Below are 15,504 nucleotides of genomic sequence, written 5' to 3' on the forward strand. Positions count from 1 at the left end.
CCCCCGTTCATGCTCTGTCTCTCTCTGTTCCAAAAATAAATAAACGTTGAAAAAAAAAATGCCAATCTTTCGGGGCGCCTGGGTGGCTCAGTCGGTTAAGCGTCCGACTTCGGCTCAGGTCATGATCTCACGGTCCGTGAGTTCGAGCCCCACATCGGGCTCTGTGCTAACAGCTCAGAGCCTGGAGCCTCCTTCAGATTCTGTGCCTCCCTCTCTCTCTGACCCTCCCCCGTTCATGCTCTGTCTCTGTCTCAAAAATAAATAAACATTAAAAAAAAAAATTTTTTTTAAATAAAATGCCAATCTTTCAAATCTGTCCCAGCCTATGGGTTAAAAATCTCTGGGTGTGTGACCTTGTGATCTGCACTTTTCAAATGCTCCCGAGGCGCACCCCAAATCTGAGTCACTGTTCTGAGACGAGGCTTCTCCTTCTTTTCCTCTCCGCACACCTGGGGGCCATGTCTCTGAGGCTTTAGTTGGGTTGTGATGGCCACATCCCCAGGCTGACAGAAGCACAGGGCCTAACTAGGGGTAGGAGTTGGTGTTGTGTAACAGCCCGGAGACATGTGGGGAGCTGTTCTGCACCTAGCTTGATTTTTTAACTTGCTAATTGTTTGTTCACGCCCGAGAGTGTGAGGTAAATAAAATGCAGAAGATGGAGAAGAGAGAAAAAAATTAAGACAACCTGGGAAGAGTGAAACTCGTGTTGCCCCTTTTGGGGGCACACTGATTAAATGAAAGGTAGCAGAGAAGTTTGTCCTGGGTCCTTGGGTGGCCAACTTGTAATTCTTTACAAATTCCCCAGAAAAGAGTGAGAGTTTAGCTGTGGGCAGAAGACAGTCTGTTCTTCTGTAATGTCATCCAGTAACCTTCCCTCCTAGCTGTCACCTTGTCAGATCCAGCCCCCATATTCCCCAGTAGGCGTTCTCACTGGAAAGCCACTAGAAAGGACATCTCCACGCTCCACCCATCCAAGGCCAGCAGAGTCCTCTCTTCGCTTTTGAGCCTTTGCTTCATTCTTCAACTTTTGAAGATCAGCCTTACCAGGTCTGTCATGGGGACTGGACTAAATGCGGCCACCCCTTAGCACCAGTTTATATTGCCTTGATTCCGCCATCAGGCAGAAAGAAATCATCCGTTTTGAAATCCGAGTTCAACGTCTCCGGGAAGAAAAGCTGATTGCACGGCACGGTTATGGTTATTGTGGGTTTGGGGTATCAATCATCATCAGAGAACAGAGTTGGCTCATATCTGAGAAGTAGCTACAGTAGAACGGTATGTCAGAGGGCCATGCTTTCCCCGAGAGGCATAAGGAATGCAGTGGGTTTAATGGTGGGTAAGAGAGGTGCTAGAAGTTGAGGTGGGGGTGGGAATAGCAGAAGGTAGGGTAGGAGGTTGGCATATACGCGCTTCAAAAATGTCCACACGCTGCATAATGCAGGCTGACTCCTCTTTCTTAGCACTCTTTGAAAATTATTTCTTTGGTAGGATTTATTAAATCTGTCTAGTCATAAAAATCACCTAGGAATGCTCCCTAAAAATACACAATGTGAAATCCCACCTTCGAATTACGGTGGGGAAGGGGGATGCAAGGGATTCATATTTTTAAATGTCATTTTGATCATGCAAAACAGGCAAATTACCCTTAGAGAGATAACCTTTTTAAAATATTGCCAACCACTCATAATAGAGCATAAATTGGTTTCAGAGCCAGAGAGCAGTTTGACTGAGGATAAAAGGCAAATGGGAGTGAAGTTAGAGAGCCGCGTTGTCCTTGGTAGCCAGTCACCCCCTGTGTTACTTACATTAAAATTCATTAAGGCTAAATAAAACGAAAAATTTGGTTTCTTAATTCAGCAACACTTGTGATTAGTGGCTGTAATGCTGAATAGCACAGATTAGAGCACTCCCTTTGCTGCAGAAAGTTCTATTGGACAACACTACAGAGAAAGGAGCGAGGAGGGAGAATGATATTATAGTATTTATGGCAGAAGTCCCCAGCCATACGCCTATGCAGAGTGGATACGTGCTTATCATAACAGGGAAGATGATGTTGACGTGCTGATGTTAACGAGAACAATGGCACTTCTTGAGCGTGTATTGTATCACCCTCTAAACAACCTAAACACTGACGGTGGTACCACAGGGTCTCGCTGGGTAATGTACGTGGGTGCAGAGAGCAAGTTGACTGCTGTCGTGTGGAATTTGGGGCCCCATATAGCCAGATAGTCTGATTTTTGCAAAGAAAGCCAGAAATCTGGGTTATGATATGAAATAAACTGATTTTTTAATGGCTTCATTTTTTTTTTTTTTTGGAAAACACCGCGAAGGCCAAATAAAATAAGACTGCAAGATGAATTCAGATCGTAAAATGGAAGGTTTTGACTTTTGATTTAGAAGCTGGACGCACTGAAAATTAATTTCCTGATTTTTATCTTTGTTAGACCAATTCTATCCCAGGAATTCCACTTTCATTTTAATACTGGAGAGAAAAGTGCCATTCTTTCTATTAAATTATCTACTATTACAACCTCTCTCGGTCTGGAACAAAGATTGGTGATGTATTCAAATAAGAATACTTATATCTGCAGAAATGTGTGATACTTCTTTCTTCATCTATTCAATAAACATTCACTAAGTGCTCCAAAATGTACCATGCCAGGAACTCGTTGGGAAACCTCTATGGGAAAAAAAAAAAAAAAAAAAAATTACCAGCCAAATGGAGCTTATCTAATCTTATGGACAGAAAAGGCATAATGAAAAGGCATCGTACTTACGAATTATTGCTTCAGTTGTTTTCTGTATTTGGAGCATTACTTCATAAGGTTTAAATATCTTTGAAGGATACTCCATATCTCACTGCCTGTTATTTTCAAAAGCACATTTGCACTGATGAGGATGGAAGGATTAGGAGTGACTCGGGAACTGAGAAAATGGATAAAAATCTAAACGTCGTGAGAAATCTCTAGGATGTTTGCATTTTTTTCAGAGCTGCACCCCTTCTGTTAGAATACCTGGAGTCCAGCCAGGCACCAGGCAAGCTGGCTGACTACTGCAGAAAGGAATTCTGGATCCTCTCTTGCTGACCTGTTTCCAGACTTTCCAGCACAGCTAGCCAGAGATTTCCTATAGACAATGAGGGAATTCAAACACCACGAATCTGGCAGCTCAGCTATTTATCTGGGGACCTTTGGGGATGAGACCGAGCCGTTTTCCGGCAGCTGGCCGCAACACAGGCCACTGAGAAGGCTCAGGAGGAAAGAACAGGGCCAGGCAGTGGACCCAGGCCTCACCCTGGGCCAGACCTTTTTATCAGTGGATTTGGTCAAACCCAAAAAAGCAAGATAAAAATCATGTCTCTTATTAGTAATCATTTTAAACATAAAAAAAAAAAAAAAGACAGAGAGAGAGAGAGAGAGATGGATAGAACAGTGTTTTCCTCTAAGTACTTGATGACAAGAAGCACCAAAGGCACTCGAAAATTCCCTGTGCTGGAAATGCAGATTCAGAGGCTGAGAGGAAATAAGAAATCCGGTGTTCCTCGTCCGTACAGCGAGTGATTATTATCACCGAAAAACTAGGGTAAAGAGTGATTCTCTCCCGGTCACAGCCTTCCTCCCAAACCAACTAGTTGCACGTTAGCTAGCTTGTTTACATGCCTCGACTTTTGAGTGATGTGGTCCTGGGTTTGAATCCACGCTCCAAGTCTCTGTTGTAAATTGTTGTGAGACGTTGGGCTGGTTATGTAACTTCTCTGACTATGGATGCTCTCACCTTTAAAAATGGGGTGGGAAATTTTCTAACTGCAAAGGACAGTTGGGAAGCTTAACTGAGAAGAAACAGGCAGCCCTTAGTACAGAGCTCTGGGGATGAGGCAGGGAAAGCTCTTTGCGGCTAAAAAGCAAACGTACGAAATGCGTCTCATTTAATGCTTCTAATGCTCCTGTGAATGATGGACGGTTAACTCGCTTTTGTAGACAAGCATACCTAATTTCGTTACTCTTGGCCTTATTGTGCTTCACGAATACTGCATTTGGTGCAAACTTAAGGGTCACGACTTGGCGGAGAAAGTAACTTCGGATGTGTTGGAAACAGCAAGAGAATCCAGGGAGGAGCCTGCCGATGGGACCGAATTGCTGTGAGCTCAGGACGAAGCTTGGACAGATGAGGACGTTGCTTCTCATGGATGAACAACAAAAGTCGTTTCTTGGGATGGAATCGGCTCCGACTGTGTGAAGTTTGTTGAAATGGCAACAGAGGATTTAGAATATTCTAAAAACTTAGTTGATGAAGCAGAGCCAGGGTTCGAGAGGGTCGACCCCAATTGTCTAAGTCCTACTGGGGGTAAAATGCTCTCAGCATTGCAGGTGGCAGAGACATTTTCATAAAAGGGAGGGCCAGTCGATGGGGCAAAAGCCGCTGTCGTCTTATTTTAAGAAATTGCCACGGCCATCCCCAACTTCCGCCACCGCTACCCTGAGTCAGCAGCCGTGAGGGGCTTGACCCTCCATCAGTGAAAAGATTATGACTCTCTGAAAGCACAGGTGATGTTTAGCATTTGGTAGTAATGCAGTATTTTTTACTTAAGGCATGCACGCAATTTTTTAGACGTCATGCTTTGCACACTGGGTAGACTACAGTATACTGGAAGCTTATACGCACTGAGACACCAAACAAATTCACTTGATTCACTTTACCAAGACTTGCTTTCTCGAGGTGGTCTGGACTCAAACCCTCCGTATCTCTGAGGTAATGCCTGTATTAAAAAAACTGAGCGTCCGACTTCGGGTCAGGTCATGGTCTCGCGGTCCGTGAGCTCGAGCCCCGCGTTGGGCTCTGTGCTGACAGCTCAGAGCCTGGAGCCTGCTTTGGATTCTGTGTCCCCCTCTCTCTCTGACCCTCCCCCGTTCATGCTCTGTCTCTGTCTCAAAAATAAATAAACGTTAAAAAAATAAAATAAAATAAAAACTGAGGAAGAAAAATTCAGGATAGAAAATCATCGTATCTTAGGATAATGGGACAAAAATAGTACCCGGTTTCTGGCAACTTGCTGTCTGGATTTATCTAATTTTAAAGACTGAGGAGATTTTAAGGACACAGCTAATCCACTCCCCTCATTTTACAGGTAAAGCAGCCGAGGGCCTGTGAAGGAAAATAATCCGTTCAGTGTGAGAGGGAGACAGAGCAACCACAACCAGATGGGAATTCGGGCTTCTTCGTGCACGTCTGCAGCCTTGTCATGGCTTCGTTGAAGATGTGATTTCTCTTTAAGTAAATCCTATGATACATATTTTAGATTTGTTCCTGCTGATATTAAATTAACTCCCCAAAAAAGAAAAAAAAAAACTATCCTAATATGCTTCTTAAAATAAAGCGGTATTTCAAGGAATTATGTGGTCTACATTTGTACCAAAATTCTTTCAGAAACCTTTTAAAAACCTAGATTTCTGTGTCCATTAGACATTCTTTTTGAATCAGAATCTTGGTGGGGTGTGAGAATTTGCATTTTCAAGTTTCCCAATAAAGTTTGAGAACTAGCTGATTAAACTATAATGTCCTTGAGACCAGAAATTGTGTATTTTTTCTTTCTCCTTCTTCTTCTTCTTCTTCTTCTGCTTTTTTTTTTTTTTTTTGTATTCCCATCTGTTCCAGCCAGAATTTTAGGCAGGCACTTTTCACTCAGTTAACTCTTATTGAATTGCACTATGGTGAAATCAAATTATGGCAAAATGTTTTGATTATATAAAAATCTGCGAAGCACATGTATGGATGAATCATTTCCAAAGATATCATTTATAAAATTTTATCTGAATTAGAAGCATAATTCTCTTGCCAGATATATTTCTCTTTCTGGAGAACACATATGAGATAGAGAGAGATTGGGGAAAATTTGCCTTTAGGGAAATGGAATCCGGTTGAACAGAGACGGGGGGCAAAGCCCAAATAGCAGGCCAATTTTGAAAAACGTTAGTTTGGATATTGTTATCCACTGCTGCCTAACAAATTATCCCAAAACTTGGCAGCTGAAAACAAACAATTCTTTTCTTAGACAATTTCTGAGGATTAATAACCGGGAACAGTTTGACGAGATGGTTCCAGCCAGGCTTTCTCAAGAGGTGCAGTCACCATGGCTGTGTTTTAACTGCATTAGGTTGCATGAGGCATGGTGGGGCCCAGCTCAGATCAAGAGAGAGGAACTGGAAAGGGTTTTGGATTTTTGTTACGCCCAGCTCCCTGGGGAGAACACAGTGTGCCGTGCAGGGCCACTCAGGGAAGGTGAGTCCCAGGGCTGAAGGAGAAAGAACTGAGGGTGAGGGCCTTCACTGTGCTTTTCGAGGGAAGAGATGAGTGAGGCAGGTTTAGCAAGATTGGCCAGTTTAAGTTATTTCACTGGGTTGCGGGCATCAGGGCTGTCCCTGGTTTTCTGGTACCTGGTTCTGATGTATTTAAGGTAGGTGTATAGTGTTGCAGTGAGTGAGATTTAGATAGGGGGGTAGTTGAGATGTAGATGTAATGGGCTGCTTGAGAAAGGGACAGATTGGCTTCTAGCTAGGACCCCAAAACTTGCTCAAGACAGCGTTTTTACAATGCCATTACGGTGGGCCAGGGCTGATAGTCTTCTAAGGACTTGAAGGGGGCCAGAGGGGCCGCTTTTGGGTAGGCTCACCCACATGGCCGTTGGCCACGTCAAGTTTCAGTCCCTAAAATGGATAATGGCAGGAGGTCTCAGCTCCCCATTGCATGAACTTCTCCACAAGGGGGCTTGATTTGCTTAACAACATGGCAGCTGAAGTTCCCCGGGAGAAGTGATTCAAGAATGAGAGGGGCAAGGAGTTATGCATTTGATGAGTATTGCAATTCCTTTTTGGGGGGGGGGGGATATAAAAGTCATGGTTGCAGAAAAGAAAAAAAGGTCATCTCCTTTTATAATTTTCTTATGCAATCATAAAGTAAACTCTAGAATGACACTATGGATGGTGATTATATAAAATCATTATGTAAAATGATTTTCCTAAGCATATCTTCATGTTTGTTCATTCATTCAACAGGTCTTGATAGACCTCCTATTACGTGCCAGGCCCTGTGGTAAGCATCCGGTACATACGAGTTAACAAGAGTACCGGTACTCACGGAGTTTATGTTCTGGTTCAGGAGAAAAAGTTCCATTGAAAGATTAGGATTAATGTGTATCAAACTTAAAGTTGAATTACAATGAAAAATTTCCTGCTAAGGTGAAAGTGGACAAAAAATATAGAACAATCCTTACAGAAGTCTTTCTGGAGGAAATGGCAACCGGCCTTTGAGCCGGAATCCGAACAATGAGCTGTGAAAGCGATGAGGAAATCAGACCCCCCGTAATTGGTTGAACTTCACATCATGTATTTTGATAGTTAAGTAATCTCAACGAACAAACACATCCTCAGTGGTTTACTGTCTCAGAAAAATAATATCACCCTTTTGAAGATCTCCAGTATTTTATTCCCTTGTCCCATTTATAACTTCGATAAACTTAAAGATTTTAGGAGACAACCACGATGGCTTTTTCAGTGTATTATCAGAATTTCTCACTTTTGCTTACTGAGCGTTGTGGGGCGTGTGCTCCCCTGCTGGCCACAGAGAAAATGTGGGAAATCCTGTTAAGTTTACACGTTCCAGAAAGCCTGTCATTTCTATGGGCTCAGGGTACTAAGCACTGGCAGGCCGATCCCTGGACAGGGACTCATTTGTATCTTCCATCACTGCAGCTACGGGACAAAGTCTTTTTTAAAAAAACACTGACTCTGTGGTGTGTTTCCACAGCAATGAATGGGGAAAAGGTTGTGTTTCTTGTGGATGAAATCGCAAGCGTGAATGCCTGTAGTAGGAAGGAAGCGGGCATATAAGAAAAACAAAAAGAATCATTTATCTGGATAGGAGAAAGCTTGGGACAATGTGATAGGAAGGAAGCGCGGAGATGTATAAAGCAGAAAAACCAAGTAAGATCTAATGCATAGGGTGATACTGGGGCGCCTGGGTGGCTCAGTTGGTTAAGTGTCTGACTTTGGCTCAGGTCATGATCTCGAGCTCCATGAGTTTGAACCCTGTGTCGGGCTCTGTGCTGACAGCTCAGAGCCTGGAGCCTGCCTGTTTCAGATTCGGTGTCTCCCGCTCTCTCTGACCCTCCCCCCATTCATGCTCTGTCTCTCTCTGTCTCAAAAATAAATAAACGTTAAAAAATAATTAATGTATAGGGTGATACTCAATCCCATTTTGCCCAGGGCTATCCTGGTTTACACTAACTTCCTCAGCATAATTATGAATAGTGCTCGCTAATCAATCTTGAAAGGCTCCTCACTGGGTGATACATTTTATGATCACACTATGTGTGTTAAAGATTTTGGTCTGTATCTGAATAAGGATAGGAAGCCACTGAGATTTTTGGACATAGAGTAACATGAGTATCAGATTTGTGTTTTGCACATATGTCTCTGACCATATCGAGTAGAATAAGTTAGCAAGGGGTCATAGAGTGAACAGGGAGACAGTGAGTCTCTTGCTGTAGTTTGGGCTACCTACGGAAGCTCGAGCTAGACTAGTGGCAGTGAAGATGGACAGAAGACATGGGCTGTCACCTCTGCCTTGCAGTCCTTCTTGAAGCTCTGGTCAACTGGTCTTCTCTCTTTCTATGACCAATACACGACTTGCTCATTCTCTCCTAGACAGGGACCCCACTGCCAGTTTCAGGCATCTTCCTCCTTACCCTCAGCAGAAGTGACTCCCTTTTCCTTGAAAATTAAAACCAGTGCACCAGAACTCCATTGTTTAGCAAGAAGATCTGCAAGTCTCCTTAGAGCTGTACGAAGCCTCTCTTCTCAGATTATACCATGGGAGGTATCACTCCTTTTACTCAAAGCCAATAAATCCACTTCTGATTGGGATCCTGTAAATTAGCCTTTCTCCTGACACGGCACTTAATGTCTTGGTTTTGACACCTGTCGCTCGCTGGTTACCCAATCCATTCTGGTTTCTTCTCTTGCCCTTTCCTGAAAGGGCTCCTTTCTGAGGACACCAATAATACTTATGTCACTGAATCCAACAGACCTTTTCCAGGCCACATCTGACTTGACCTCTCAGCAGCTTTTGTTGTTGTTCACTCTCTCTTCTTGGAATCATCACTGACACCGACATCTTTCCTCTTTTTCCCTTCTACCTCTTTAGCAGCTGTTATATGTTGATGTCCTTCAAGCTCCTGGACCACCCACTCTTCTTACTCTTTCCTTCCCACCCATACAATCTTGTACATGATTCTGTCTTTAAAAGAAATCCGTAGATTGTTTCTTTCCCACATTTATACAGCCAGGTCAAGGTAATCAAATGTTTTTTGTGCCTTGAACACAGGACAAGGAGACTATACAAGTATTTATGGCAACGCCACCGAATGATTCGTACATCATTAACTGAGCTGCATACGAAAGGAACTATGACTGTGACAGACTTCTATACTGATGATCTGGTGTGGATAAAAAAAAAAAACGGCCTTGGAGAAATAGCTATACACCCAAGCTGGAAGAAGAGGAAGTGTTTCCAGAAAACAATATTCTTTCCTTTTCTCATCTCCTCCTCGTCCTCCACCACCTCTGCCTCTTTCTCCTCTTTCTTCTTTTTCTTTTTAGATTGACATTTTTTATTCATTCTAGCTAGGTTCATTGCTCAAGGTAGACGAGGGAACCAAACAAATAAAGCCCTTGTCCCCACGGAGGCTTATTGTACCTTCAAATGGTACAAGAAACACACATACAAATAAGCATACAATGTTATGTAGTAAGAAATGCTAAGAAGAAAATAAAGCCGATTAAGGAGAGGAGTAGCAGGAGCCCTGGAATGCTAATTTAGAGACCTCTCTGAGGGGTGATATTTGAGCAGAGACCAAAAGAAACTACAGAACAAAGCAAGAGAATTTCAGGCCAAGGGATCAGCGAGTGCTCTGGCCCAGGGACAGAGGAATGCTGAGTGTCATGAGAGACAGCAAGGAAGCCTGTGCTGCTAGCGTCCTACACTGGGAAATGTGAGACATGGAGATCTGCAGACGTAGCCAAGCACTACCCAACATGGCTTGTGGTCCCTGGGAAGGACACGGGATTATATTCTTGGTGTGATGGGAAGCCATGAGGGTATTTTGAGCAGAAATGGAAAAGACCTGAACTGTGTTTCCAAAGAATTTCTCTGACAGAGAATAAGCTATGGTGAAACAAGATCGACACCAGGAAAACCACAGCAGGATATAGAAGTTAGTACCTTTGTTGTGATGGAAAGGTCCCAAGCATGACGATAGGTAGAGATCAGAAGGGGATTTCACTGGAATGTGGCGTGCAAGGAGCAGAGAGACCATGGAAGTTTCACTCATGTGGTTGTGTGCAGGGATTGCGCTTGACTATTCCACAGATGAGAGGTCCTTGAAGACAAGAGGAAGGAAAGAATGCAATAGAACTGAATAGCACGATTTCACAGGGAAAGGTGTTTTTCAAGAACAGGAGGTATAATCATAGAACCAATGATAGATTTTATGTGAAATTGTGCCAAGAGATCAGAGGCATACTCAGCAATGGCATTTCAAAAGTGAGCAAAATTGAGGAGAGATTTAAATGATGCGCGATGTTGAGATATGAGTAGCACTGGCTGTTTATAACATACACTTCCCTGGGAGGAAGAAGAGACAGAGTTGGGACCATTTACTTAGATGCTAAGAGCTGAGTCACAAGTTAAAAATAATTCCAGTTATGTTACTATTTTATTAAGTACATTTGCTAATCTTTTTTTCACGTAGTATACTTAAATTAGATTAAATTTTAGGGTTCTTTTTTCTTGAAAAAGGAAAAAAAATCCTATGGAACAGAATCTTTCTTTTTTTTTTTTTTTTAACTTTTATTTATTTTTGAGACACAGGGAGAGACAGAGCATGAGCAGGGGAGGGGCAGAGAGAGGGAGAGACAGAATCCCCAGCAGGCTCTGTGCTATCAGCCGTGAACCATGAGATCATGACCTGAGCTGAAGTTGGACACTTAACCCTCTGAACCACCCAGGTGCCCCTATGTAAAAGAATCCTGGATAAAGAATGTTACAAACATTAGCCAAACATTAGACTTAGAACATCAAAAAGTGAATTCAACTCTGTTTTCTCTAAAGAAGAGATAAACATTAGGTTTAGTAACCGTTTTTGTTCCATAAATAATGCTACTTATAAGAAATGAAGCTCAACTTCATGTGGATTAGCTTTTATTGTTTTCCTTAAAATCAATTTTAATACTATCTTTAACATCATTTGAAGTCAGCATTTATAGTATTTGTGCATATGTTATTGACTCTTCTGTCATTAGTAAGTATACCACACCAAGGGATAGGAATACCAATTTAACAGAAAGATTTGAAGACCACCAAAGTTCTCTTAACTTGTGGAAAAGTATTGGCCTTGCTCTGCAGTAAGTTATCATTAGAGTCACTGCCAGAACCTAGTAACTCATGTTCTGAGAGCCGATCAGGATCCTGATTTAGAGAGCATGCTAAGGAGAGCATCTCTGTGCCGAGGTCAACAGGAGAAACGAAAGGTCATGTGTCAACTCTAAATTTTGAAATCATTTTTCACCTACCTCTTGTTTGTATTCTCCTTTTGGAAAGTTACAAACCTTCTCTTATTTATTTACTTATTTACTTATTTACTTATTCATTTATTTATTTTTGTGGAAGTGCAAAGAACATTTACCATGGCAAGAACTTTACACTAATGGGGAACCATTTCTTTTGAACTATGATGTTAGTTACAGAATTCCTACCTCTCATGAAAAGCAATGAGCTTCTTGAAGATGTGTGCTTGTCCTTCTACCTTTGAATTGTTCTTCTGTGTTACAAAGTAATTAAATTCAGTAATTCAAAACTTCTCAAATATACAATTTAAAGTGCAAGTCTTAGAGAATTTAAAAATGGATGCAAAGGGTTTCTTTTTTTTATTTGTTTAATTAATATCTATTATTCTTTCCCAATTCCATTATCTTTGCATTTCATACTTGTGCTATGAATAGTATTATGCAATGCCCATTTAATTTGGACTCATTTTTGCCACCTAAGTGTGTATTATTTTTTAAAGCATGAAACCCGGTATAGTTCAATGGCTTCACGTATTTCATCCCAGTCTTTTTAAGTTACCATTTAAAATTTTAAAGCCTTTGCATTGTATAACCAAAGTAAAGAAAGAAACAACCATAATTTCCTCATTTCTAAACATATATTCTTGTGTTTCTATATAAAATACTAGTTAATTTGTACTCTAACTGAATACATGATCTGTACATTGTTGATTTAATTATAAACACTTTTTGTGAAGATCTTAGAGTTTGGGATATCAATGGAATTAAATATATTGAAAAAAGTCAGGTGTATCAGCAACAAATCAAATAATTCTTCAGACACCCTTGAAGAAAACCTCACCCATACATATATATTTTCTTTTTAAAATTAAATATAACTCTTTACTTTTAAGACTATTAGCTTATGCCAAAATTGCATAGATTACTTAGAGGTAAGGGAAAGAACTTCCTGAAATAGATTTAGTTTTTAAAAAGTGCTTTCCGGGGTGCTTGGGTGGCTCAGTCGGTTAAGTGTCTGACTTCGCCTCAGGTCATGATCTCACCATCCTTGAGTCTGAGACCTGCATCAGGCTCTAAACCTGGAGCTTGCTTCACATTCTGTCTCTCTCTTTCTGTCCCTCCCCAACCCTTGCTCTGTCTCTTCTGTCTGTGTCTCTCTCAACAATAAACATTATTTTTTTCAAGTTCTTTCATGTAACTTCACCAGTTGGCTGACATTCTGTGACTATGGTCCTCAACTTTGCCCACATAAAGAACTTAAAAAGAAAATAATCTAAAATTAAATTTACAAAATAAGAATCATGTAGGGGCCCCTGGATGGCTCAGCAGGTTAAACATCCAACTCTTGATTTCAGCTCAGGTCATGATGTCATGTTTTTTTGAGATCAAGCCTCGTGTTGAGCTCTGTGCTGACAGCTAGGAGCCTGGAGCCTGCTTCGGATTCTGTGTCTCCCTCTCTCTCTGCCCCTCCCCTGATTGCACTCTGTCTCTCTCAAAAAAAAAAAAAAAAAAAGTAAACATTAAAAAAATTTTAAAAAAGAATCACGTATATACATATATATATATCATGCTCGTTCAAATATTTCTGTAATTTCAAAGAATACATAAAATATCTAGATTTGCTATCTATATTTATATAAAAAAAGCATTCATTCTCTTTGTCTTTCTATTTTTTTTTTTTTTTTTTACTTTGGGAATTTTTTTTTTAACATCTTGAGTATATTTGTGTGTAAGATAATTAAAATAGATAAAATGCATTCTTGAGAAGAATGTACTGCATTGCACCCAGGAACTTTGTGGAACCCTTAGGTGGAGGCCTGGGAGAGAAAAACTCCCTTGGGAGGACTAATTCAGTACCATCGGTGTGCGAATTCATGTATATCGGCGGCAAATTCCTGGAAATTCCTCAATAGCAGATCTGAACAGGATGGTAAATATTGCCGAAAGCTGCTTGGTTTGTTTGTTTGTTTACTCAGTTATTGGGCAGCCGCTCTGTTACTTGTTCCCTACAAAATGCATCAAGCTGTGGAAACATGAAGGTCATCAGTCCCCTGTTGACATTGGCAGAAAAAGAGATTCTTGTTCAGGAATCTGTTTTTCTGTCTTGTGTCTCTTTCTTTCCACGGCCTCAATCCCCACCCCTCTCCTACTGTGTGCTAAAGACAGATAAGAAGTTATGGATTCTCAAGCATTTAAATATATGTATTTAATGTTGTTGCTTATAAAATGTTAATAAATTAGTTTTTATGCCTCAAATATCTGGCCTTTAAAAATTAAATTAGCGTAGTTATTGCTGAATAAATTGTCAGGGTGGAGTACATTCCGTGCGCCTGTGTGTGTGTGTGTGTGTGTGTGTGTGTGTGTGTGCGCCTGCGTGTATCTTACCAAAATTCCTGAAAGAGTGTATAATTCAATTTTCCTGAATTCTGTCTTCTGGTACATTGGTCCTCTGGATCTGCAAAGCTGAGAACAGGACTCAGGACCACAGCCAGCTGCTGTCCCTAGATAACATTTCTACCTTGCCTCTCTTTAACTATAACACAGTTTACAATTTTAATCTTCCTGGCAGAGGGTTTTCTGCATTCAGTTTCCACAGAAATTTAAAATAGAAGGAAACAGTAAAATTTTAATATTTATTCTTACTTTATATCTTCAAGATAAGTGTTAAATGCTTTTGTTTGTACATAAATTTTTCAGATTCATTGTCATTCATCATGTCTAAGAGTAAACGACAATGCATATATTAGAAAAGCCTGTTTTCCTAGAGAATCTTCCTTATATCTGTTTTAAAGTTTTATAATGCGTTTAAAAAATATGGACTTTCTCTACCTATAAAAAATATAGCCAAATGTTATTGGATGCTCTGTGAAATTTCTTCGTCTATGGAATATTAAAGTAAGAGGTAGATTTATTAGCCATCATTTCGATCAGTGTCTATTGTGCATTTGCCTCATGTGCCTGGCATCAGGCTGAAGTATAAAATGACCCATGTTTGAAGTTACAGGACGTGAAGTGCTGAATCACTTGATAAAAAACACCTATAAAGTTTCATGGGAAACTGAATATTCTAATTTTATTCTAGATAAGCCTCACTAACTTTGACTAAATTGACTCATTAATTTAAACTAACAATCTGACTGAATATTTTTCACTGTTAAATGGAACAGACTTTGGATTAAATAGTTCTAATCATTCAATCACGGATACCAAACAATATAAATTAGGTTATATATTACGATATATATATATATATATATATATATATATATATATATATTACATATTATATTATGAGATGTATATATATTATATATTATTATTGAAATGTCCATTATAACACTACCCAACCTTGAATATGGAATTACTGACTGTTTTCTGATGTTTCAATATTGCCAAATGGCTTTTATATTGCATTAGCAATATTTCAATAAGAATTAAATGGATTGAATAAGAAAATATGGCCAGTTTTGAATTCCATAACAGATTTATTTTGAAAACTATCTTTGGAAAGCAGATTAGCCAGTTTTATGTTTAAAATACATAATTTTATTGCATACAAATTGTTTATTTAATCAACTGTACTTTTTAATAATGATTCACTGTTATAATCCTAATTGTTCAATTATGAATATCAAAATTAAGTGGAGCATGGACTATTTAAATACACAATACATACTTTATAGAATTTGAATGGAAGGTAGAATTTGCCAAAAACTAATCTTGCAATAATAGTATGGAGAGCATTGATCTAAAATGTTTTTGATGAAAACATTTTTTACAGCTCTTTTGATCTGCCATATTCTTATCTGGAAAAAAAAAAAGAGAATGAGTTTTGAAAATATGAAAACCCAATAGCTAAAACTGATCATCAGTTTCAAAATGCTTG

This window comes from Puma concolor, chromosome D3 (genome assembly GCF_028749965.1).
Source record: "Puma concolor isolate L17-30 chromosome D3, mPumCon1.1.hap2, whole genome shotgun sequence".
NCBI classification, from domain to species: domain Eukaryota; kingdom Metazoa; phylum Chordata; class Mammalia; order Carnivora; family Felidae; genus Puma; species Puma concolor.